Genomic DNA, 25,244 nt, shown 5'->3' with positions numbered 1-25,244 from the left:
TGCCAGAGGTTGGGCTGTACCAGGTGCTAGGAGGTGCAGAGGCAGTGTCCCTAGAGATAGCACAGTCCCGTTTCTAATTTTGGAAATGGCCATACCAGGGTTTCCCATCCAGCAGGCGCGCTGGCAGCAAAGGGCTCTGAACAGCAGAGAACCATCTGGGGGCAGGTGGCCCCTCAGCGTTGTTGTTGGGGTATGAGTGCAGAACTGGCAACCGCTAGACAGCAGGGCTTAGTTTCCAAAGCCAGGAAGTGGCAGAAAGGGAGGGAGGGAGGGCTGAGTGGGAGAACTGAGTTCTTCTGAGGCAGCAGAGTGGGAAATCAGGGAGATAAAGTCCCCTGAGGCACAGAGGTTCCAAGACTCCCAGGTTCACTTAGCATCTGATTGGCTGCAGGGCCATCCCAGGAACGTCATAGGAGTTTACCCAATGGGCTTTCTAGGACCTCCAGATTGCTGGTCTGAGAGCAGGGCCCAGTCTATATGCCTCCCCGTGAGGAGGAGGGGTGCCTTGTCTGAATGAAACAGGAGGTCATCTTTTATGCTGCAGGCAAGGCCCCTTAATGTGACCAGAGAAAACAGCCACAGAGTTGCCATTTCTTCCTTTCTTTTTTTTTTTTTTAACATGAACTCATTTTATTTTATTTATTTTAATCCTCATCCAAGGATAGAGAGAGAGAAACATTGATGTGAGAGAGCCACATTGACTGGTTGCCTCCCGCACGTACCAGGACCGGGGGCAGGGATGGAACCTGCAACCTGTGCCCTTGACCAGGAATTGAACCTGAGGCCCTTAAGTCCAAGGGCTGATGCTCTAAAGTCTAAACCACTGAGCCAAACCAGCCAGGGTCGAGTTGCCATTTCTTGAGTCAGGGTCAGAGGGGAGTAGAATGGAATGACACCAATTTTTAGGGAGAAGAAGGATAAAGAGACAGGTAACCATCCTGTGGGCATGCAGGGCCAGATCTTTGAATTAAATCCTCTGGCCAGAAATTGCCTGCTGGACAGAGGGTGTGTCTCTCTGGGAGGGGATCAAAGAACCTGACCAGAGACATTGTGATAACTGAGCAGAGTTAAAAGAGGAGGAGACTGAGCAGCTGCACCACCAGAGCCCTGTGGGGCTGCTGCAGAGGCTGGTGACCTCTGGCTGAAGAGCACAGTGGAGAGCTCTAGGCTTTTCCTGGAACTCTTTCCAGGATCCAGAATCAGCAAAAATGGCTCGGGTTACCTGAGAACACTGAAGGGGCAGGGCCAGGGCACTGGCATAGAGAGCTAGCTGGCCAAGCTAAAGTAAAGGTCATCAGAGACTACTAGATCCTGGCAGCAGCGGCTGCCTGGGTCCTGGCACAGTAAAAGATTTCCAGCAACTGTAAGTGACCTTGAATGAGAGTTCTCAGGGCATGCCTGGAGAGATGCTGCAGGAGCTTTGGATAATCTTATAGAAGAGATTATTTTTGTGATTTTCTCCCATTATCTATCCTATCTAATAAAAGAGAAACATGGTAATTAGCGTATGACCACTACCCTTCCCATTGGCTAATCAGGGTGATATGCAAATTAATTGTCAGCCAAGATGGCAGCCGGCAGCCAGGCAGCTGGAAGCGAACATGAGGCTTGCTTGCTTCAGTGAAGGAAGACTCCAACGTTCCCTGCTTGCCTTGCCGGCCTCTGAGCTGGCAGTTTGAAACATTGTAACAAATATAGAAGCTAAACAAAACCCCAGAAACCAGCTTTCAGCCGGCCGGGATCTCAGAGCTGGAGATGATACAGTGTTTCAATTATAGAACCGAAACAAACCAGATACCTGCTTTCAGCAGCGGAGGCCTTGGCCCAAAATTAAAAAAAAAAGAAAAAAAGGAGCGGTTGGGAGCTTCAGTCACCCACCAACCTGAAAACAGCCCTCAGCTCCTCACCCAGACTGGCCAGGAACCCCAGTGGGGACCCCCACCCTGAAGAGTGTGTGACCAGCTGCAAACAGCCATCATCCCCTCATCCAGGCTGGCCAGGCACCCCATTGGGGACCCCCACCCTGATCCAGGACACCCTTCAGGGCAAACCAGCCAGCCCCTACCCATGCACCAGGCCTCTATCCTATATAGTAAAAGGGTAATATGCCTCCCAGCACCGGGATCAGAGGAGCAGTGAGGCCTCCCAGCACCGGGATCAGCATGACAGGGGGCAGCGCCCAAACCCCCTGATCGCCCTGCGGCTCTGTGTGTGATAGGGGGCGGGGCCACAACCTCCCTATCCTCCCTGCTCTGTTCATGACAGGAGAAGGCGCCCCAACCCCCTGATCAGCGCTGCTCTGTGCCTGATAGGGGGGAGCTCCCCAACCCCGATTGACCTGCGGCTCTGTGTGTGACAGAGTGCAGTGCCCCAACCCCCCTCCCCCTCACGGGCCCTGCTCTGTGTGTGACGGGGTAGAGCCATAACCTCCCCATCGGCCCTGCCCTGAGTGTGAGAGTGGCGGCACCCCAACCCCCTGATCCACCCTGCTCTGTGTGTGACAGGGGGCGGTGCCCCAACTCCCCTATCGGCCCTACTCTGTTCGTGACAGGGGGGAGTTCCCCAATCCCCTGATCGACCCTACTCTGTGCGTGACAGGGTACGGAGCCCCAACCCCCCTGATGGGCCCTGCTCTGTGCGTGACAGGGGGTGGCGCCACAACCTCCCCATAGACCCTGCCTTGAGTGTGACAGGGGGCGGTGACCCAAACCCCAATCGGCCCTACCCTGAGCATGACTGAGGGTGGCATCGCAACCTCCCAATCCGCCCTGCTCTGTGCATGACAGGGGACGGCGCCCCAACTCCCCAATCGACCCTGCTCTGAGCCTGACCAGGGGCTGCACTTAGGGATTGGGCCTGCCCTCTGCCACCCGGGAGCAGGCCTAAGCCAGCAGGTCGTTATCTCCTGAGGCGTCCCAGACTGCGAGAGGGCAGAGGCTGGGCTGAGGGACCCCCCCTCCCCGCCAAGTGCACAAATTTTTGTGCACCGGGCCTCTAGTATATATATAAAAGCCCAGCGACCCAAAGGAGGAACAATAAGAATGACCGGTCAACCAATCGCTATGATGCACATTGACCACCAGGGGCAGACACTCAACACAGGAGCTGCCCCCTGGTGGTCAGTGTGCTCCCACAATGGGAGGGCCGCTCGGCTGACCAGGATGAGCAGCGCTCCCAAAGCAGGAGCAGCTGCTCAGAGGGCAGGTCCACAGCCGCTCGGCCGACCAGAATGAGTGGTGCTCCCACAGCGGGCGGATCCCTGCAGGCCATGCCCTCCACCAGTGCATGAATCTGTGCACCAGGCCTCTAGTAGTATAAGTAAAGGACCTACAGGTGGGGTGACCAAGATTTTTCCAAGATGTTATATTGCCTAGATAGAGGTATTGCTATTTCCCATACATTGGACATTATTGATCCAAAATCTAGGGATTATTCCAAAGTATTAAAAGCCTCAAATGTTTCAAACCTGATTAAAATTAATATTTGATTGAAAAGCTATAAAATTTTATCAGTACACCAACTAGTGAACTACAACTCAACCCTTACTCTTTACATGGTAATAGAAGAAAAACAGCAAAAATCACCTCTCCCATAGTTGATTCTACAGATTATCCTAAGGACCAAAGCATTAAATATATGAATGTTTATTTAATTTGAAACAAGGGAGCATCCTGAAATATTTGACATAATGTGGTTGCGGACATGAAAATAAGGGTACAATGAAGGACCTATATATTTATTTCAGAGAGGGAGAGAAAGATAGAAACATCAATGATGAGAGAGAATCATTGATCGGCTGCCTCCTGCACACCCCTGGTTGGGGATTGAGCCTGCAACCTGGGCATGTACCCTGACTGGGAATCTAACTGTGACCTTCTGGTTCATAGGTTAACATCCAACCCACTGAGCCACACCAGCAGGGCAGGAATGATTTCTAAATGATAAGCCTATCAAACTTACTGGCCCTTTGTTTGTTATAGGCATTACTACACAAGGGTTGTAGGGATGTCCTGATGTTTTTGGATCCTTAAACAGTATCATCTAATGCAAAAGAACTACAAAATTGGAATTCACAAGCAAGGTGAAAAGCCAGATATAAAGAAATGGAGACATGGGAAGAGAAAATGAAATTATGTGTAAGATAACTTACATGTTATTAAAAAAGGGTTTTAGTGTTCTTTTCCAGATAAAAGGCCTAGTAATTAAAACAGTGAAAAATAAGTAGTAATTCTTTTCTTTCCACATAAATTCCAAAAGCTAAATGTCATTTTAAATATCTGATCACAAGTGTTAGCTTATGGCAGTAAGGCCTGAGTTTGGTTCCCTCGAAGAAAATTTAAGATAGAAGGTTAGAAAAATATGGAAGCCAGCTCACTAGGGGAGGAAGAGCTTGGTGAACCACACTAAATAGGGTAATAGGATGAACAAAATGTCCAGGGAAGCTCATAGAGTCATCACTTAGGATTCATGAAGTATACCACATTTACTAACAAGCATGTTACTTCTGTTTTTATCCTCTAAAAAAATAATAATGTATTTGCGGATTGTTTGCCATGTCCATTGTGTGTACCCAGCCAACCTGTGATGTTTTATTTTTTTATTTTTTTTATTTTTCCACTAGTTCATTCCTTTATTTGGAAAATATTAAACACAAGTGTAGTAGGTTGGATAATGGTTACCCCAAAATGCAAAGCCCTACTCCCTGGAACTTGTAGAAGTCACTCTGTTTTAGGAAAGGGTCTTTGCAGATGCCATTAAGCATTCTGAGATGAGGAGATTCCTTTGGGTTATGTGAGTGGGCCTTAAATCCATCACTAGTGTTCTTATAAGAGACAAAGGAAAATAATAGACATAGAGAAGGTCATGTGAAGACAACAGAGAGATGTAGCCACAGATAAAAGGATGCTGACAGCCCCCTAGAACTAGAAGAGACAAGAGATTCTCCCATAGAGCCTCCAGAAGTGCCACCCGGCTGATATCTCAATTTTGAACTTCTGGCCTGTTCTGATAAGCCACCCAATTTTGGGTAAGTTGTTACAGCAGCCCTAGGAAACTAATACACATGACTATATTTGTCTGACATTTGAGGACCCAGAACCTGGATTAAAGGATGTGGTTGGTCCCTAACTATATCTTACGAACCCCCTTCTGACTAGAAATTGGTACCAAAAATTACAAAATTTTGCCCTACCCTGTTTGGGTCAGTGGAAAGAGTGTTTGCCTGTGGACTGAAGGGTTCCAGGTTTGATTCAGGTCAAGAGCATGTACCTGGGTGCAGGTTAGATCCCCGGCTCTGGTTGGTGCATGTGCAAAGGCAACCAATTGATGTTTCTCTCTCACATCAATGTTCCTGTCTCTCTCTCTCTCTCTCTCTCTCTCTCTCTCTCTCTCCCCCTTCCACTCTCTCTAAAAATCAATGGAAAAATATCCTCAGGTGAGGATTAATAACAACAACAAAAATTACAAATTCGGAAGTTAAGAAATGTACATCCCAATAACCCAGTGGAAAGTAGAAATTATTTTGAACTGAATGAAAATATGAATATCAAAATATTTGGGGTGTGCTTAAAGCCATACTTAAAGGGAGGTTTATAGCTTTAAATGCATAGTTAGAAAGTAGAAAGGCTAGCCCAGCTGTCAGTGATTGAGTGTCGACCTACGAACCAGGAGGTCATGGTTTGATTCCTGGTCAGGGCACATGTCTGATTTGCAGACTTGATCCCTACTGTGGGGCGTGCAGGAGGTAGCCAATCAATGATTCTTATAATTGATGTTTCTATCTCTCTCTCCCTACCCCTTCTTCTCTGAAATCAATAAAAGTATATTTAAAAAAAGAAAATACAAAGGCTAAAAATGAATTAACTATATACATTCTTAAGAAACCAGAATAATAACTACAAATTAAAGTTAAATAAATGGAAGAAAATAATAGCAGGAATTAATGGAAGTATAACATGCAAAAAAAATTGTATTAAAGTAGTTATTTTAAAAGAAAAAAATTGCACCCTAGCTGGTTTGGCTCAGTGGATAGAACGTCGGCTTGCGGACTGAAGAGTCCCGGGTTCGATTCCAGTCAAGGTTACATGCCCAGGTTGTGGGCTCCCTCCCCAGTAGGGGGCATGTAGGAGGCAGCCAATCAATGATTCTCTCTCATCATTGATATTTCTATCTCTCTCTCCCTCTCCCTTCCTCTCTGAAATCAATAAAAATATATATTAAAAAAATTGCTAAACTCTTGGTGAGAAAAAAATGGCAAGACCAATGTTAGGAATGAAGAAGAGTCACTATGATTATAATTATTAAAGAGATAAGAAGACATTTCAAATGAATAAAATGTAAGTGAAATAAATTCATTGGAAAAACACAACTTACCAAAATGAAGGAAAATTGGGCCCTGGCTGGTGTAGCACAGTGACTAGAGTGTCAGCCCTTGATCCAAAGGGTTGCAGGTTTGCTTTCTGGTCCCCAGTCAAGGGCAAATACCTGGGTTGCAGGTTTGATCCCTGGTCCCCGTTGGGTGCGTGCAGGAGGCAACCAATCAATGTGTGTGTCTCATATCAATGCTGTTCTCTCTCTCCCTCTCTCCATCTCCCTCCATTCAACTCTCTAAAAAAATCAATGGAGACTTCCGGGTCAAGGAATACAGAGGGTTTTGTGGCATGCAGGCCATCAGAGCAGAGGAAAGCTCTGCATTGGTTCGAGTATGGATGAGAGTCGACCCGTGATGTTTTAGAAAGGAAGAATAAGATGCTGCAGTCCCTAAATATCAAAGTGGGATGGTCTGTTGGCTCTTCAGACAGAGTCTCATAGGGTTGAGTCAAGAAGATCCAAAGTGTGGTCCTCATAGGTGCTCATTAAGTTCAGAGAATGGCTCTTCTGATCTTTACTAACTGCCAACCTATTAATTATAATAAGAAAAACCCCCAAGTCAGCCACATACATTGAGGAGTCTGAATGGTTTCCTATAGGAAATTGACAAAAGAGCAGCAAAATGAATACCATAATTTTGGTGTCTAAGCTAAGGAGTTAGTTGGGTGATTGCAATGGCTAATGTTATAAGCGATGTAAGCCTGATACAGGACAAGTGGAAGTAAACTACACTGTACACCAGTGATAAAACTCTTATTTTTATAGCAGCAATAAACTAAAGCCTATTATAATAGTCTAGTTTATTGAACCACTCCTGGACTAGAACTCAGTCAAGTGTCAAGGGTCATCAGTACCACTCATTTCTTAACTCCCAATTGGAAATCTACTTAAAGATTTATGAGAGCTTGATTCCTTGAGCGTTTTACATTTACTACTGCCTAATGGTTGGCCAGTGGGAGAGAGGGCAGGGTATAATGTTAAGGGGTTGAAATAATTAACAGGCCTAGGCAAAAATTACATGCAATTTTCACTGTTTCTGTCACATATCATGATGTTAACAAGGCCCACATGAGTATAGCAAAAAACTTTAATTGTTCTTTCTTCATGTTTGGAGAATGTGAATTTTTACACTAATATTTCCTCTCCCCATCATGTCACCAGCACGCCAGTGCTCATTTCCACTTCTGTTTTTAAACTCTTGGCCTAAGACAACTTTGACCTCTATGGCTGATCTTTTTCTATTTTTAGTTATTTTTAAAATATATTTTTATTGATTTCAGAGAGGAAGGGAGAGATAGAAACATCAACGATAAGAAAGAATAATCGATTGGCTGCTTCCTGCACTGCCCCCCACTGGGGATTGAGCCCACAATTCCGGCTTTTGCCCTGGCCAGGAATTGAACCATGACCTCCTGGTTCATAGGTGGAGCCTCAACCATTGAATAACACTGGCAGGGCATTTTTCTGCTATTTTCAAACACACATTTTGTATGTTAAATATATAAGTAAGATTGCTAATGTAGTATTAATTTGAGCGATGGAGATCTTCGAATTTCAGTAAACCCGGTATTGTTACTGACGAAATGAGGAGACCTCGGTTCTTGTCTTCTTGGGGAAAAGATTTCAATCAAGAGACAAAGTGTAGAAAAGAAAGCAATAATTTATTGACCACAGCAAAAATATACTTAGGACCATGAAACAAGGAAGGGCATAGAGGTAGCAAGAGCCTAGCCGTGGTCGGCAAACTGCGGCTCTCAAGCCACATGTGGCTCTTTGGCCCTTTGAGTGTGGCTCTTCCTACACTTAGGAGTACCCTAATTAAGTTAATAACAATGTACCTACCTATATAGTTTAAGTTTTAAAAATTTGCCCTAACTGGTTTGGCTCAGTGGATAGAGCATCGGCCTGTGGACTGAAGGGTCCCAGGTTCGATTCCAGTCAAGGGCATGTACCTTGGTTGCGGGCACATCCCTAGTAGGGAGTGTGCAGGAGGCAGCTGATCGATGTTTCTAACTCTCTATTCCTCTCCTCTCCTCTCTGTAAAAAAATCAATAAAATATATTTAAAAAAAAATTTGGCTCTCAAAAGGAATTTCAATCGTTGTACTGTTGATATTTGGCTCTGTTGACTAATGAGTTTGCCGACGGACCACTGGCCTAGGGCCTAAGCTGAGCTGCTTTGGCTCACTGGGAAGTCGGAGGAAAGGGGGCCTCTGAGACGGGTTCAGAGGGTTAGCCCAGGAAATGCTGTTGCTGCCCTTTGCTCCCAATTGCAAGTCTCATAGGGTCCCTTAGAGGTTGGGGATAAGGGACCTGTGGGGGTGGGAATGGCACTTGCCTGCTGAGATGTGCTGGGACCTTCATTTTCAGGAGTGTTAAAGGCTGGGCGTTTAGGGGAGAATCAATAGAACATTCATCAGCTTTATGCCGATTTATCAAAATGAGACTTTTATTCTTAATTTGTCTGTCCTTGGGTGTGGTTGGCGAATGGCACCTAATTAGATTTCTGTTAGCTGTCTCCCTGGGTAGGGTGATTGAAGCTATTTACCCTTGGTTGGGGAGGAGAAATGCAAATCATTTACTCTTAAGTGTCCTTGGTTTAGGGAAGACAGGACTTAGTAGGTGGCTGCAAGCTGCTGTTTAACTGTCTGTCCCAGTTTCCCTACTCCACTTGTCCTGGAATTTCCTTAACTTCTTATGATTCTACAACAGGATGAGCTATTCTTTCTGCTTCTCAGTTGCTTGAACCGTCTGATGAGAAGGATTTCTACCAGGAAGTTGTAAAGTTGAGAGGATTAAAAAAGATCATACAAGTCGGCTTACAATGCTCAATACATAGTAAAATAATACGTGCTTTTCCTCCACTTCCCCTCATTCTCTTCTTGGAAACCCACATAGGCCATCAGGCCATCAGGTGAGTGATGCCATTGCGGTGGAATGACCTGGGGGTCCTTAAATGACACTCATGCCTGCTCTGGCAAGTCCCTCAAACCTCTTTAATGAAACCTTCTAGGCAATTGGATCCATAATCTTTTGCCCATTGTCTGCTGAATAAAGTTGTTCTTTATCACCTGTTTCTTTAAACTCCAGGCCGGCAAAGAACACTTGAAGCAAATGTTTGAAGAGACGAGGTTGGTAAAGTTTTCTTTGCCCATGTCCCACCTTGGGAGGCCGCCTGCTCCTGGCTGCCCCTCGGCGGACCCCTCCCTCCTTCCCTTGGCGCTCATCCCCCGACAAAACCCTTCCCGCTCCGGCGCGGATTTCCTTCTCCTTGGAGGCCGCGTGCCGCTGTTCCCGTTTCAGCGGTTTATAGGGTTTTGAGCTGCACCTGGGGCTCTCTAATCGGGCAGCCCCGGGGCCATCGTGCGCAGGAACTGTTTCTGCCTTTCGCACCCTCCGGGCTCAGCCAGACCAGTTCGGAGGTTTCAGGGAAGGAAGGGTTTAGGCCGGGCCGACGCGGGTACCGCAAGGAAAGGGCCACCCGCCTCCTCTTCCAGGCGGCCCGCCGGCCGGGAACCCGTCCGCGGCCGCGGCTACTCCCAAAGCCCGGCGGTAGATCCGGGATGGACCGGAAGTGCCCGGCGCGGTGGCGGCGGCTACTCCCAAAACCCGGCGGAAGATCCGGGCTGGACCGGAAGTCCCGGCGCGGCAGGGAGGGAGGAAGAGCCTCGCGAGCCCCACCGTCGTCGCCGCGCGCACGCGCCCTCGCGGGGCTGGGCTGGGACGGGAATCGCCACTCGGAAGCCAGAGCCCGGACGGGCCCGGGGCGGGGGGTGGGGGGGCGGCGGGGGCGGGAGCGGCGGAGGCGGCCGCCCCTGGCGGCGGGTTTGTTTATCCCAAGGAAGAAGTTTAGGACCGGGAGATAGGGAAGGAGGGCGGGCCGGGAGGAGGGATGCGGTTCGGCGGAGGCGGCCGCCACAGGGACTCGCCGCCATCACCTTTGCCTCCACGGCCGCCGCAGCCGCCGCCTCCGCGGAGAAGAGCCGCCGCCGGGACTGCCCGCCGCCGCCCCGCACGCCCGGGTAGGTGCCCCTCCCCCGCCGGGGCCCCCGCCGCAGCCCTGGCCGCTCGCCCGCGGACTCGGCGGCGCTGGAGCCGGCCGCCGCCTCCTCCCCGCACCGCGCCCCTTCCCATTGGTCGCGGACCCCGCTCCCGCGGCCTGCCTCCCCCCTTCTCAGGCTTGTCTTCCTCCTCCGCCCCTCAGCCGCACCCCCGGGCGAGTGTCTACCTCCCCTGGGACTCCCCCTCTCAGCCCCCGCCCACCGGGAGCCCCCAGACTTTCCCACTAGCCTGGCCCTTCCTCCCCTTCCCCAGGCTCCATCCTCCTCCGTCCGTTTATCCCCGTCTCTTCCACCCTCCAGCGCCCACATCTGTGCTTCCCCATCTCGCCTGTATACGCTCGGAATGGCCATCCCGGTACCCATGTGAGGGTGACTCCCCTCCCAGCCGGGACCCACCCGGCGGCCGCGGCCTCCGCCTCCTTGGCTCCGAGCACCCGCCGCCCTGCCCTCTCCCGTCTCCCGTCTCCCGTCTCCCGTTCGCCGAGGTGCAGGCTAACCCGGCGGCTCTGGGCCAAGTCTGGACTCTTCCTCATTCCATTGCCTTCTGCTGTCCTTTCTCCCGATTCCTCCCAAAGGGAAGGGGGTGGTGGGATCCGCCCCCCCCCCCCCCCTCGGAGCAGTAGATCCAATAGAAATAAGATGCATGTTTGTTCACCATAACTCCCTGGCGTCTTCCTCTGTGAAGTGCCCTTCGGCCGTGCTCTTGGGTCTTCTGATGCTTTGTTTATGTCGGAGTCACCCCGGGCCTAGGCTGTGCCATTATAATACTCGTCTCCCCGGCTTTAACTCACAGCCGAGTCCACTGTTTCTTAGACTGGAAACTTGAGTCGTAAAAGGCTCGCGCCTTAAACAATTACATCTCCCCTGCCTTACTGGGAAAAGTGGAGTATTTCAGATTGTCCTGTTGTTCTTGAGAGAATTGGTGGCTGGTGGTGAAGACCTCAGGCTCCAGCTACACTGCCAGCATCTAAGCCCCTGCCTTGCCATCTGCCAGCGCTGGCCTTGGGCAGGACGTTTAATCGCTCTGTGCCTCAGTGTTCTTGCAGCTGTAAAAGGGGGATAGTGATGCACTGCATAAGAAGGGGCTGGGAATCGCAGGACTTAATGCAGGTGAAATGCAACCCTGCTTGGCGCGTGGTAGGCATCCAGTGATGTTCTTTATTATTATCTCTTGACTTGGTCTTACTATTGATGACTTAATCTTGAGAGAGGAAGGTAGGGATCGAAAGCTGGCTTTTTGCTCTGTTTCGTTTAATACCCTTTTTGATATAGATAGGATTCATATTTTGTTACTGTGTGAAATAAATCCTGCTGGTGTGAAAAATACAGCGTTTTAGCTCCCCAGTTTCAGGTAAGTTTACCAGGCTACAAGCAGGTCAGTCCCAATTTCGGGTACCTGCTTAGAAATTTTAAAATTTAACCATTTGTTTTGAGAGTAAATGAAGTTGAACTATTTAGCAGAAATATCATAGTGGAAAATGAGGATTTTATAAATGTGAATTTTAGTACTACAAATTAAATACTCAAAATTGGTGAGATTCTCCACATCCATCTGTCGTTTATGTTGACTTGCTACTCAAGATAGAGCTTTGGCTTCATTCAGAAGACTGGTGGCTTTTCTCTCCTAACATGTTATGCTCATGCACATGACCAGTCCTTGATGTTTCCCAAATTTTACTCTTTAAAACTCTGACAATGTTTGTGCTATTTGCCTACCTTCTGTGTATTATTATTTTAATACGTTTTTTGCAACAACTCACTTAAAAATATATCAAATAGGTACTGTTTAGTGTTATAAATAGTAAAATTTTGAAATGTCAAATTGCTGTCCTAATCACACATAAAATTATGTGCATATTGCAACTGCCAGCATAAAGATGTTTGCCCATGTGTAGCTTAATGTCACTTTTGTGTCAAGCGGAATGTACTCCAAACTTTAGGTGACACTGCCTTTGCTTAAGCTATTTCCTGGCCTAGAATAAATAACCTTTGCCCTTTCCCCTGCATATCCAAATTCTACCCATCTTTTACCTCTTATTATTTCCACATGGTTCCTGCCAACATTGGTTTGTTTCTTGGCTTTTCTACTTTCTGTATTTTGTATTTTTGGCTTTGAATAATACAAGCAGGTCTCATTCAAGAAAAATGACGCCTCTGGAATCAGACTTTTAAAGTTTATGGGAACTTTGAAGGGGTGCAGTAAAATTGGCATTTGCATCTACTCTGTGCTAAGCACTATTCCTTTGGTTTTGTAAATATTCATTCTTGCCAAAAATACTTAATGAGCACCTTCTTCATGCCAGGAATTGGGGATACAGCCCTTCCCAACCAGGGTTTCAGTGAATATCAAGCCCTAATGCTTTAAGCAGTGGTTCTCAACCTTTCTAATGGTGCCACCCTTTAATACAGTTCCTCATGTTGTGGTGACCCCCAATTTCATTGTTACAAATTGAACATAATTAAAGCATAGTAATCACAAAACAATATGTAATTATATATGTGTTTTCCGATGGTCTTAGGTGACCCCTGTGAAAGGGTCGTTCGACCCCCAGGTTGAGAACTGTTGCTTTAAGGCGTCCAAACTATATAATGAATTAACTCCTTTCCTATGTACCTAAATGGTACTAGCTATATACCATACTTGAGCGAGAGAACTGAGGAAATAGTTAATTCAGTTTCTGTAGAGTTTAATTCTTACAGAATCTTGGTTGACATAAGCTTCGTCAGACAATAATACAGGGAATACTGGTAATATTAAAGATAATGATAATCTCACATTGTTAAAACACTATGCTAAGCACTGTTTCAAATATTTATATATATTAACTTGTTTAAACATCATAACAATCCTTTGAAGAAGGCTTTATTATGTCTCTGTCTCACAAATGAGGAATTGAGAAACAGAGAGATTGCTTAATTTCCACAAAATCATACAGCTAAGTAAGCAGCAGAGCCAGGAAATATGGTTGTAGAACCTCTTACATCTCCCAGGGGTGGGCAAACTTTTTGACTCGAGGGCCACAATGGGTTCTTAAACTGGACCGGAGGGCCGGAACAAAAGCATGGATGGAGTGTTTGTGTGAACTAATATAAATTCAAAGTAAACATCATTACATAAAAGGGTACGGTCTTTTTTTTTTTTAGTTTTATTCATTTCAAACGGGCCGGATCTGGCCCGCAGGCCGTAGTTTGCCCACGGCTGTCTCAGACCCTCCAGTTCCGTGGTGGTTACTTTAGACAGGGTTGTTCATCTTTCTGAAAAGCTTTTTCCTTTTTCCTTTTTGTTATTTTGCATTTGTTTGTTTTTTATAGGTTTCTCTGTATTTTTAGATTGTTTAGGAAACTAAAAAAGATTTAACGTTTGTAAAGCACCTATACACAGACTTATCCTAAGTCTTATATATGACTAGATATTGAAAGCATTTACCTTTGGTGGTCCTGCTCACTGTTTTGTTTCCTGACTTGGATTTATTCACTTAGCAAGAGTTTATTGAACAACTGATTTTGTGCCAGTCACTGTGCTAGGCTCTGGTGACACATGCAAACGGAGTGTACCTGTTTTCATGGAGGCAAAAGTCTGTTGGCGAATAAAGAAACTAAACAAATAATTACAAAAATTACAATTACAGTTATGATAACTGCCACAAAGGAAAATTATTGTAAACAGTGAAAACCTGCTAATGTATCAAGGAAAGCTTCTCTGAAGAAAGGACTTTTAGACTGAAACCTGAAGAATCAACTGGACTTACCCAAGTATTGCTGGTGATTTCAGCTCTCTAGAACTGAAGAGTCCTGTGGGGGCTGGACCTTAGCCTGTGAGGCTGGGTGATGTGAAATGAGACTGGAAGAGGTCACACTGGTCAGTTATTGCTAAGCATTTTGTACTTAATCTTAAAAGAAATGGGAAGCACTGGAGAATGTTAAACAGCTGAGTAAGTTATTTAGATTTTTGTTTTAAAAACACTTGGCTCCTCTGTGGAGGACAGATTGGAGAGGCAACTGTAAAAACCAAGACCAGTTAGGCCAGTGCTACTCAAATTATCTGGTTAAGGACCTGTTTTGTTGTGTTTTGGTTTCTAATGCGTACTGGTACTTTAGTAACAATAAAATGAATGTTGTGGCAGTGTCAACTTACTATAAAAATTTCTAAATGCTCCCTCTTAGTTTTTACCTTGTAATAATAGTTCGTGAAACAGTATTGGGCCACAGACCACTTTGAGTAGAATTGAGTTCGGCTTTATAGCAGTTTAGGCAAGAGATGATGGAGTCTTGGTCCAGTATAGCGGTAATAGAGATAAAGTAGCTAAATTTGACAAATATTTGCAAAGTAAAATTGATAGGATTTGATGATGGATTAGATTTGGGGGTCTAGGGAGAGGAGAAGACTGATTTCTGGGTAAATGGTTCTTGTACCTAACATAGGGAATATTGGGAAAATACCAGTTTTTTGTTTGTTAGTTTCTGGGAAGGAGTGGGTATTGATTATAATGCAGTTGGGAATAGTCAGTATAGCTTATAATTGATGTTATAGTTGGGGGGGCGGGGAGTGTGATTGCCTAAGGGGAAAGTATTTAGAGAGAAGATACAGGGAAATAGTCCCCTATGAATCTTCAGTATTTAAACATGGGGGAAAATAAATGGAGCAAAGGAGACTGAGAAGGTGTAGCCAGAGGTTGGGGGAAATTTTCCTTGGCATCACGAAGGCCAAGGCAATAGACTGTTTGAAAAAGGAGGGAGTGGCTAATCAACCATGTTGAATGAAACTGAGAAATCAATAAAATTGGGAACTAAAAAGTACACATTGTATTTAGCAACATGAACAAAATTATGTATTTCTTAGTAGTCAGTCCATCTATAAACTATTTGGTGATGAATTTTGTTTTAATCTGCCAAAGCAATAGTCCTAAATTTAGAATTAACTGAAATCTATAGCATCATCTGTATCTTCCTTCCTGAGCTCAGACTCATATTTTTATTTATCAGCATCTGGATATTCTTATATGCATCTCAACTCATTCAAGACATATTCAAACAGAATATATATTTTAAGTACTATTAGGCATTGATACTAGACTTTTAGGAATGTCATTAGACCTCAGAGACTGGGAGCAATGAACAATTAAATATTGTTATTACAGTGTGATCAGAGCTGTCATAGCAGTTTACTCAGGTTGTCTTGGAAGCACAGAGAAAAGGTGCATTAGGGAAGGTTTTCTAAGGAAAATGACACTTCCACAGAGTGTTTCCAAAGGACAAATGGAGAGGTGGAGACAGCAGTGCAGTGGTAGAAGAGTTAAAAGAAATTATATTCTAGGTATTTTGAAAGCATGCAAATGCAAGGAATTTTGGCTATAGCATAGGGATGGTATATTAGTGAGGTTGGCCATGCCATTCAAAAGTTTTTCTCTTGAACTTGTACCTTTTTTCTGTTTTAATTAATATTATCACCACTCGCAGTCACCCAACATGGAGATATCTTTTGAATATCTTCAAAAATTAAAGATTGCCTTTGTTGTGGTATTTGTTGTCTAAGGTGCTATTTTATTTTTGCTGGTCAGCTTTATATTTCATATATTACACCTATACGTATAAAATTATTGAGTAACCAATAATATTACTTAAATAGTATTTCAGTTATGCTTCAGTGATATATTTTTTTAAATGGGGGAAATCTTATGCATATAACTTTTTCTCCAATTTAGAGAGTTAAATGAGGGCCTTGGCAAGAGTTGACTGCTAAACCTCAGATATATGGCCAGTGATGGTGCTTAGAGGCTCAGTAGTATCATAATAGTCCCTTGATACCTTAAATGCTATTTTAGTTAGTTGTCGCAACATCTCAACATCCTTAGAATTATCTTTTCCACCATAGTAGAAAACAATTCATCTGTAGGGATTACTTTCTGAAGAAAACTATAATTGGCAAAACCTTAATTGGCAAGATCAAAGTCTCATAAAAATAGTGTGTTAGAAGGGAAAATGATAGTAAAATGGATTTTGAAAACACAGTAAATAAAGGTGCTAGGAGACATCTGCTTTAAAATAAAAGGGGGTAGGTTATATCAAAACTTCGGATATACCTTTTTTGTGTTATTGTAGAAACATCTGCTAAGGCAGTCTTCCTTAAATTTTATACCAAGAAAATTATAACTTTCAAAATTTATTTTTATTAGTTCTTACTGGCTTTAATATTTTTTTTTACTCTTGCCTTCTCCCTGGTTTTTAGTTTTTTAAATATAACTAAATTTTCCTGTAAGAACTCTATGCTTTTTATATATTACTAGTGGCCCAGTGCATGGATTTGTGCACATTGAAAGGAAAATAATTAGAAGAAATCTATAATAATAAAAGGGTAATATGCTAATTAGACTGGATGTCATTCTGGATGTCATTCCAGACGTCCTTCCTGACGAAGCCGGGGCCGGAGAGAAGCCAGCCCAGGTCCCAGGTGCCTGCAGGTGGCCCGAGGGAAGCCAGCCCGGTCCTGGGTGCTGGAGGGAAGCCAGTGCCAGCAGCCAGGGGAAGGAAGGCCTACTCTTGCACTAATTTTCGTGCATCGGTCCTCTTATTTTAATACTGCTGTTTGCCTGTTTTCTGTAATGGACGCTGGTTGCCATCTGCAGGGCGATCGGTGGGGCAATTGGGCCCCACTTGCACCTGCATTGGCCTGGCGCCACCCGCTCACCTGCTCCACCATCCCACTGTGGTCCCAATCTCATTGGGGCCTCCATTGCCACCCGCTGCCAGCGCTGTGTCACTGGTGCCCACCATGTTCTGCACTACCCCCTGATGGTCAGCTCACATCATAGTGAGTGGTCGAACTCCGAGGGGATAATTTGCATATTAGGCTCTTATTATATAAAATTATGGTTTTTAAAAACAGACTCCCTTTTCCAGAATAATTATTAGCATTATATTCTGAATTGTGTTGTGAAACAGAACTTTACATAGGTAAAGATAGATTTAAAAATTTGTCTACAAATATAAAATTGCATTACCTTCAAACTATGGTTGAGATAGGTTGTTTATATATCTGAAGCAAAAGTATGGTAGGAATACTATAATTCATCTGTGCAATATGAATGTGCTTAGAAGATATTCCACACAGACATGCACAAACTCCTTTGGAGTTTTCATATTTGCTATCACCCTTTATTAGATATAGGAGTAAAAATAATTGGAGGCGTAAACTACACACTTTGCAGCCCTTTCCTGCCCTTGAGTTTGATGTCTTTGGAGGAGGAGCTGTGTAAGTAACAGGTCAAAAAATAAATAAATAAATAAATAATTGGAAATAACAATTCAAAACGAAAAAAGAAGGGTTTCACTCATGTATTAGTAATGCAAGATTTCAGAGGTTTTAGTAAAACTGAAAACTAGTATAATGCTTTTTAAATATTTGAGATTTCTTAACTAAGAAAAAATTGTTTTCTGTTTGGGTATGGTTTCTTTTTTTTAAATACATTTTTATTGATTTCAGAGAGGAAGGGAGACGGGAGAGAGATAGAAACATCAATGATGAGAATCATTGATTGGCTGCCTCCTGCGCGCCCCCTACTGGGGATCGAGTGCACAACCTGGGCATGTGCCCTTGACCAGAATTGAACCCGGGACCCTTTAGTCCGCAGGCCGACGCTCTATCGCTAAGCCAAACCAGCTAGATCTGGGTATGGTTTCTGAGACAAATTTAAGTTTTTTCTTGTGTAAAATATACTTGTGTTCCTCCTTCCCTGTATTGTCTCTGCCACTCAAATAATTGATTTCTAAAGTAAAGAGTGCAGTTGTCTCAAGGCATTTTTTTTTTTTTTCATTGTAATTTGGATACAATTTCTGGTGTTTTGCGGTGGGAAATTCCCCTAAAAGTAAATAGTTTTCATCCTATAATACAAAAACCAAATCAGCCGAAACCGGTTTGGCTCAGTGGATAGAGCGTCGGCCTGCGGACTGAAAGGTCCCAGGTTCGATTCCGGTTAAGGGCATGTACCTGGGTTGCGGGCACATCCCCAGTGGGAGATGTGCAGGAGGCAGCTGATCGATGTTTCTCTCTCATCGATGTTTCTAACTCTCTCTATCTCTCTCCCTTCCTCTCGGTAAAAAATCAATAAAATATATTTAAAAAAAACAAAAAACAAATCAAACACAAAATTTAATATAAATTCATCCTGAAATTATCAAGGCAAATATCAACACAAGAACCTATCAAATACTTAAATAAATTTAATTTTATTTTTAAAATATATTTTTATTGAGACGAAGGAAGAGGGAGAGAGAAATATCAATGATGAGAGAGAATCATTGATCAGCTGGGAGGAGGGGGGATCGAGTCCATAACCCAGGTATGTACCCTGACTGGGAATCGAACTATGACCTCCTGATTCATAGATCGACACTCAACCACTGAGCAACACTGGCCAGGCTAAATTGGATTTTATTTAGTTAAATTTTTTTTTGTTGGTAACTCTTAGGATCGGTTTGAACCTTTATTAACCAGTTATTTGACATGGCAGTTCAATTATGTCTAGTTTTGCTAGAGAAGCTCAAGTGGGATATAGGCACTCACTAAACAGATTTGGTCATTTCTGATTGTATTCCAAGTGTATTTTTGAAAACATTCTTTCATGTAAATATTTTATCAGTTGCATTTGAGAACTGGCTTGAATCAAGTGGTATTTTGGGGTATCTTGATTTATGCTTCACTGTTGATTTTTTTTTTTTTTTTTAGGTATTTTATTTCCATTGTCCTTTCATCTATCTGCCTTGTCCCAAGTCCCAAGTCCTTTATAAAAAATTTTTTTCTAATTCAAATTGTGTAATGAAACCAGTATTTTTTCCTATCAGAATATAACCTGGATTATTTAAACATGGACCTGAGTAACTGATAACTTACTCTAGTGTAAAAATAGCTTTAATAGAATTTCCTCATAGGTCATTTTGGTAGGGATGAACTACCCTTTTTTAGGCACTTGTACCAGACAGTATCAAGTACCTTAGTTTTATTTTATTTCATTTACTTCTTATTACTAACCCATGAGTTGTAGATAATATAAATTTTCAATGGTACTTGTCACTAGTTACCATATGCTCTATTATTTTATGTACCCCAAAGAGAGAGGGCACTATCAATTACAATTTTAAAATGCCATCAATTTTAGATATGTTAAAATATGGGACATAAAATGGGTTTCTTAGAATTAATGAAATGTGGCATTAGTGCTACATCGTTTTATGGTTATCACCCAAGGTCATCAAAATAGCTAACCTGCCAACATCAAGTCAGAACAAATTTTGTTCTGCTTTATTTCAGAGCTCTCCAGACAGCATAGCATAGAGGCTAAGAGTGTGTACCCGTCTACTATTTAAAGCTTTAGTTTTGTTACTTTAGGCAAGTTACTTAGTATTTCTACCTTAATGTACTCATCTGTAAAATGGAAATGACAACAGTGTCTATCTCAAGCTGGTCTAAGACCTGAATGAGTTATATTTACAGTTAGAGTATTGTTTCCCACATAGTTTAGTGCTTTGTCTAAATGTTGGTTAATGAAAAACAGTAATGCTATGTCTGATCTAAGATACATCAGCAGATGATGTGCTTAAGGTGGAGGGGAAAAGAGCCTTATCAAATCATTAATTGATATTTTGTGCACAAAATTAATATTAAAGTATTTCATTTGTCTTTGAAAACTAATGTAAGATTGCAGTCTTGACAATTTTGATACCTAAATTGCATTTCTATTTTCATAAAAAATACTTAGGAAGGTTCAGCTGAAATCTGCTTTTCTTTCATCTGTTATGACATATTTAGTCAGAATATTGATGTGCTGTGATGAATGTCTTAAAAATAACTGCAATATACTTATGACTCCTGTCAACTTCATAAAGAATTCATTCAGAAATATTTTAAAAGGTTTCAATATTAAGGAAACATGTTTTAATTTTAGTTAAAACATGCCACTTCTCCATTGTGAAGTATATGGAAGAAAAGTAATACTGAGGCAGTTTTTGTTTATTTTAATGGTTTTATATGTATATGATTTTGTTGCTTTGTCTTGAGATTTAAAAATCTTGTTATATACCCTGATAACAAAAATAGGTTGTGACCTTTTGAACTTGCTTTTTTCCCTTATTCCCACTTTTGCCTTGTTTTTCTCCTGTTTTGAGCTCACATCGTTCATTTACTCCACAAAAAGTTATTGACCCAACTGTTAAATGCCAGGCTTTGTATCTACAGTGATGAATTAGAAATAGAATTGGAAGATCTACTATTTGGGGTTTATTAATCCATCTAATCATTGAGTGCTTAGGCCCAGTGCTGAAATCTTTATATACATATTCTTTAAAACATTTTTTTAATTAATTCATTTTAGAGAGAGTAAAACAGAGCCGGGGGGGAGGGAGAGAGAGAGAGAGAGAGAGAGAGAGAGAGTTGTTCCACTTATTTATGTATTCACTGGTTGATTCCTGTATGTACCCTGACAGATATCAAACCCACAGCCTTGGCATATAGGGACAATGCTCTAACCACCTGAGCTACTTGGCCAGGACTACACATTTTTTTTTTATCCTCATAATTACCCTGTTAGGGTAGGTCATTACTTTTCAAATGTCACTACTAAATAAATGGCAGAAAAGAATAACCTTGACAGATGGAAGTAAAGTGAAGGTCAAATGTGATCAAGGTAGTGGTGGAGAGAGAGTATTTAGGTGTTAAAATTTTTTCAAATTAGTGTTTGCTCCTAAAGAGGATTTGACTCTTACATTCTATTACCTTAATATAGCATTCTTTGTTTAATATAAAAATGTTTTAAATTAGCATGAGGGGAGATTTAAAAAAGTGTTCTTTCCCAAATTTAGGATGATGGGAACATGGCATTGGGAGCAGGATTTTTATTATGAACTAGAGGCCCAGTGCATGGATTAATGCACCGGTGGGGTCTCTCAGCCTGCACCCTCTTGGGGGATGTCAGATAGCTGGTTTCGGCCCGATCCCTGCAGGCCCAGTCCACACAGGAGGGAGCCCGAACCCCTGCGTTGAGCATCTGTCCCCGGTGGTCAGTGCGCTTCATAGCAACCGGTCGACCGGTCTTTCGGTTGTTTGGTCGCTTAGGTTTTTATATATAGACTAGAGGCCCGGTGCATGAAAATTCATGCACTGGAGGGGTGGTCCCTCAGCCCGGCCTGCCTCCTCTCACAGTCCGGGAGCCCTCAGGGGCTGGAGGTGACCCGGCGATCAGGGGAAGGAGATGCCCCATCACACCTCTGCTGCTGCCACTGCCGGCAGTACAAGCCTCGGCCGGCTCTGGTTACCTGAGCCTCAGGCAGCACTGGGCGGCTGGGTAGCTGCCATCCGAGGCTTGCCTGCACCTCGGGCTGGCTCTGGTTGGCTGGGGGGCTGGGGGGCTGAGGGGCTGGGGGTCTCTGGAGGCAGGCTGAGGGAACTGGGCGCTGCCATCTTGTGGCTGTGGGTGCCGCTATCTTTGAGGGCGTGACAGTCAATTAGCATATTCCCTCCTTATTGGCTGTGGGTGCTGCCATCTTTGCGACAGAGTGAGGGTCAATTAGCATATTCACTCTTTATTATATGTAGATATCTATCTTGGCATAAAGATTGCCTATTTATTTATTAAATGTTTGCTTTTTAATTTTAAGTAAACTTTTATTGAAGTATAACGTACATTCAAAGACATGCACACAGCCCCATACACCATGTACACACTTGTATCTGGTTTCTTACCATAAACATTTATTTTGATGTTATCCATGCATGTAGTTGTAGTAGTAGCTTATTCATTCTCGTAGTTCTGTAGCATTTTATTCCATTATATGACTGTATATACTATATTTTATCCGTTCTACTGCTAATGAACATCTAGGTTTCCAGTTTGGAGCCACAAATTATAGTGCCCCTATTGAATATTCTTGTACATATCTTTTGGTGCATATGCATACATTTCTTTAGGACATGTAACTTGTAGTGGAATTGTTGGGCCGTAGGGTGTGTTTATATTTAGTTTTAGTATATATTATCCAGTACTTTCCAAAGTGGTTGTACCAATTTATGTAGTCTCATTAGTAGGGAATGAGAGTTCCATTTGTTCCAACTACTCTGCAACATTTGCTTAATATTGTCTCATTAATTTAGCTATCCTGGTGAGTGAAAGGGTATTGCATTGTGGATAGGCTAGTTTTAAAAAATAAATCTAATTCCTTTCCCCACTCATACCCATCTCATGCGTTCACCAAGGGAAAGTAATAGAGACATGTTTATTTTTACAAAACCCATTGGATATTTCCGGTTACCTTGTCACTGTAGTTCATTGGCTTTCTGACAGATGGTGCATTTCTGCCTAACTAATGCTAAATATGGAAAAGGATTTAAGATTTTGCAAGCTGGGGAAAGTTTTATAGGCTCTTTTATTGAGTGAGTTTGCAACATTGGCCTGAAGCTTTAATTACACAATGCTGAAATGTACTTGCTTTTACTTGACTCTCTACCTAGATTGTAATTTGTATTCATTCATTATTTTGTGAGGTTTGCTACTCCTTAAATGAGGGAAATACTGTATACACAGTAGAGCTTACTCAGTTTTCAGAACTTGGAAGTAAAATTGAGATAATTTTACCATAAGTATGCCCACAGCATGCAGTGTGTTTTTATATTTAATTTCTTGTTACTTTTGGATTTTTTCCTTGTGTCACAAAGGCAGTGTTGCTAATATGTATTTTTCATATCAAATTGTGTAGTGAAAACAATGCGAAAAACATTTCTGCTTGTGTATTCTTTACAGTGTTAGGATTTTGGTTATTAGTCTCTTCATAGTCCTCAATGAATGTAGATTGTTAGAATCATACATAGCGAATCGCCTTTCTTGTACCTTTTGGGCATCATAATTAAGTTGTTGATTTCATCTGTTAAAACACACATAGACTCATAACCGCAGATAAGCCCATAGTTTTTCCTTTTCAATATTTTATATGCCTTTTTGTAGCTAATACTTTTATATCTGACTTCATTTCTTACTGCTGCAAAGTACTATTTCAAGGTAGAACAGCTGTTTGATAAATACTTGTGCTCTGCATATTCATATTCATTTACTGATTATTGCTAGTCATAAGAATCTTGGAATTATTATTTTTGTTAATTTATCTTTATTGTTGAAAGTATTACAGATGTCCCCTTAGAATCTTGGAATTATTAACTCATCAGCAGAGGACCTGAGATGGCATTCATGTCCTTAAAAAGTTTCTGTGAGGTACAAGAGCAATTCATTTTGTTTTGCAAAGTATTTCTTTGTGAGAGAGATAGATAGGGCTGGTAGTTAGATGGCAATAGCTTCCTTTTATTAAGTCTAGTTTGACTAAGTGTTACTTCATTTCAGAAAAGGTTGGATTAAATTCCACGGTCTCCTTACACATTGTTCTTCCTGGATCATATGGCTTTGTTTTCTTTTTCTCTTTTCATTTCTTTGTCTTTCTTTTTTTCTGTAAACTACGCAGCTATATGGCAAAAATTTTTCTTGGGAAAATTAAGCCATTTTTAATGGTAATGATATAGGCATATAAATCTATTCCCTACTACTGTTTAACCTAAGGCATGCTATTTGTCAATTTTTTCCCTTAGATTTTATAATTTAAAGGTTCAAAATGTAGTAATTCCTGTTATCTTTTTAAAGCATACTGGTTTATCCTGCTTTTGCCTAGAATAGTACTAGTTTATGTCTGTTTTCCAGTAACCTTTTTTTGATTTAGCACTTGTAATAGATTTTCTTTAAGCTTTTTTATTTATTATTTTAGAGAAAGAGGAAGGCAGAGGGAGAAAGGGAAACATTGATGTGAGAGTGAAACATCGATCGGCTGCCACTACACACCCCCTACCAGGGATCAAGCCTGCAACCGGGTATATGTCCTGACTGGGCAATCAACCAGCAACCTCTTATGCACTGGATGACACCCAACCAACCTAGCCACACCGGCCAGGGTTATAATAGATAATTTAGAAAAAACAACACTATTATTAATAGTTGAATTAAAATGAGCCTGAGTGGTTTGGTAGATTTTTATGTCCAGCTGCTGTCATGCTATAGTCTAGCACAGTGGTTCTCAACCTTCTGGCCCTTTAAATACAGTTCCTCATGTTGTGACCCAACCATAGAATTATTTTCGTTGCTACTTCATAACTGTAATGTTGCTACTGTTATGAATCGTAATGTAAATATCTGATATGCAGGATGGTCTCAGGAGACCCCTGTGAAAGGGTCTTTCGGCCGCCAAAGGGGTCGCAACCCACAGGTTGAGAACCACTGGTCTAGCAATAGGTGAAATACAAGTGCATTAATGAGTTCTATTTCTTTTTGCTTTTGTTTTTGTTGTTTTTTTGGTGCACTGATCCTGGAAGTACTGTAATACCAGGTCGATGTGTGGAATGGATGGAGCAAACTTCTGTTCCATCTCCTAGTTCCAAAAATCCATGTAAAATAATTGTCCTCAGAGGACATATCAGATATTAAACTAATAACAGATACTTCACTTGATCTTAGCCAAAAGGCTGAGAAGTAATAAGTTCCATCTTTAACAAGTGGTAAAATCTGAAAGGAACTGAAGTACACCTCTCTTTCTAACACTTTCCTTTAATGACAGTATTGGGATTCAAAGTGGGCCAGGACCCAAATGATTAGGGGCAACTAAATCCTTTGGTCTCAAGTGATGGTAAGAGATAGATTTGATGCCATTGCTCTTATTGATCACTTTGGTACCAGCCTATTGTTTCATGTTAATGCTGCAGCTTGTAAGATTCATGAAGTCACAAAGATGGCAATAG

General features: G+C 42.6%; 1 protein-coding gene and 2 non-coding genes across 4 annotated transcripts in view; 2 read left to right on the top strand and 1 right to left on the bottom strand.

The window, feature by feature from the left end:
* Nucleotides 1-10,167: 10,167 nt before the first annotated feature.
* SPOPL (speckle type BTB/POZ protein like) overlaps nt 10,168-25,244 on the top strand; it is a 63,425-nt gene continuing 48,348 nt past the window's right edge. Inside the window, exon 1 of one of the 2 annotated variants that reach the window (XM_070423069.1) lies at nt 10,168-10,390. The gene's annotated coding sequence lies outside the window, so the exon portion shown is untranslated. The remainder of the gene's footprint in view (nt 10,391-25,244) is intronic. The other variant, XM_070423071.1, reaches the window with a different exon arrangement.
* On the top strand, nt 17,577-17,691 carry LOC139015889 (small nucleolar RNA SNORA13). Its single transcript, XR_011472539.1, has one exon. It is a non-coding gene; the product is annotated as a small nucleolar RNA SNORA13 (small nucleolar RNA).
* Nucleotides 24,799-24,983, bottom strand: LOC139015939 (U2 spliceosomal RNA). The gene has a single exon (XR_011472583.1). It is a non-coding gene; the product is annotated as a U2 spliceosomal RNA (small nuclear RNA).

Source organism: Myotis yumanensis, unplaced genomic scaffold, assembly GCF_028538775.1.
Source record: "Myotis yumanensis isolate MYYU_CA2020_CCGP unplaced genomic scaffold, mMyoYum1.0.hap1 SCAF_8, whole genome shotgun sequence".
NCBI classification, from domain to species: domain Eukaryota; kingdom Metazoa; phylum Chordata; class Mammalia; order Chiroptera; family Vespertilionidae; genus Myotis; species Myotis yumanensis.
The sequence above is the reverse complement of the archived record's forward strand: the minus strand, read 5'-3'. Positions and strand labels throughout refer to the sequence as shown.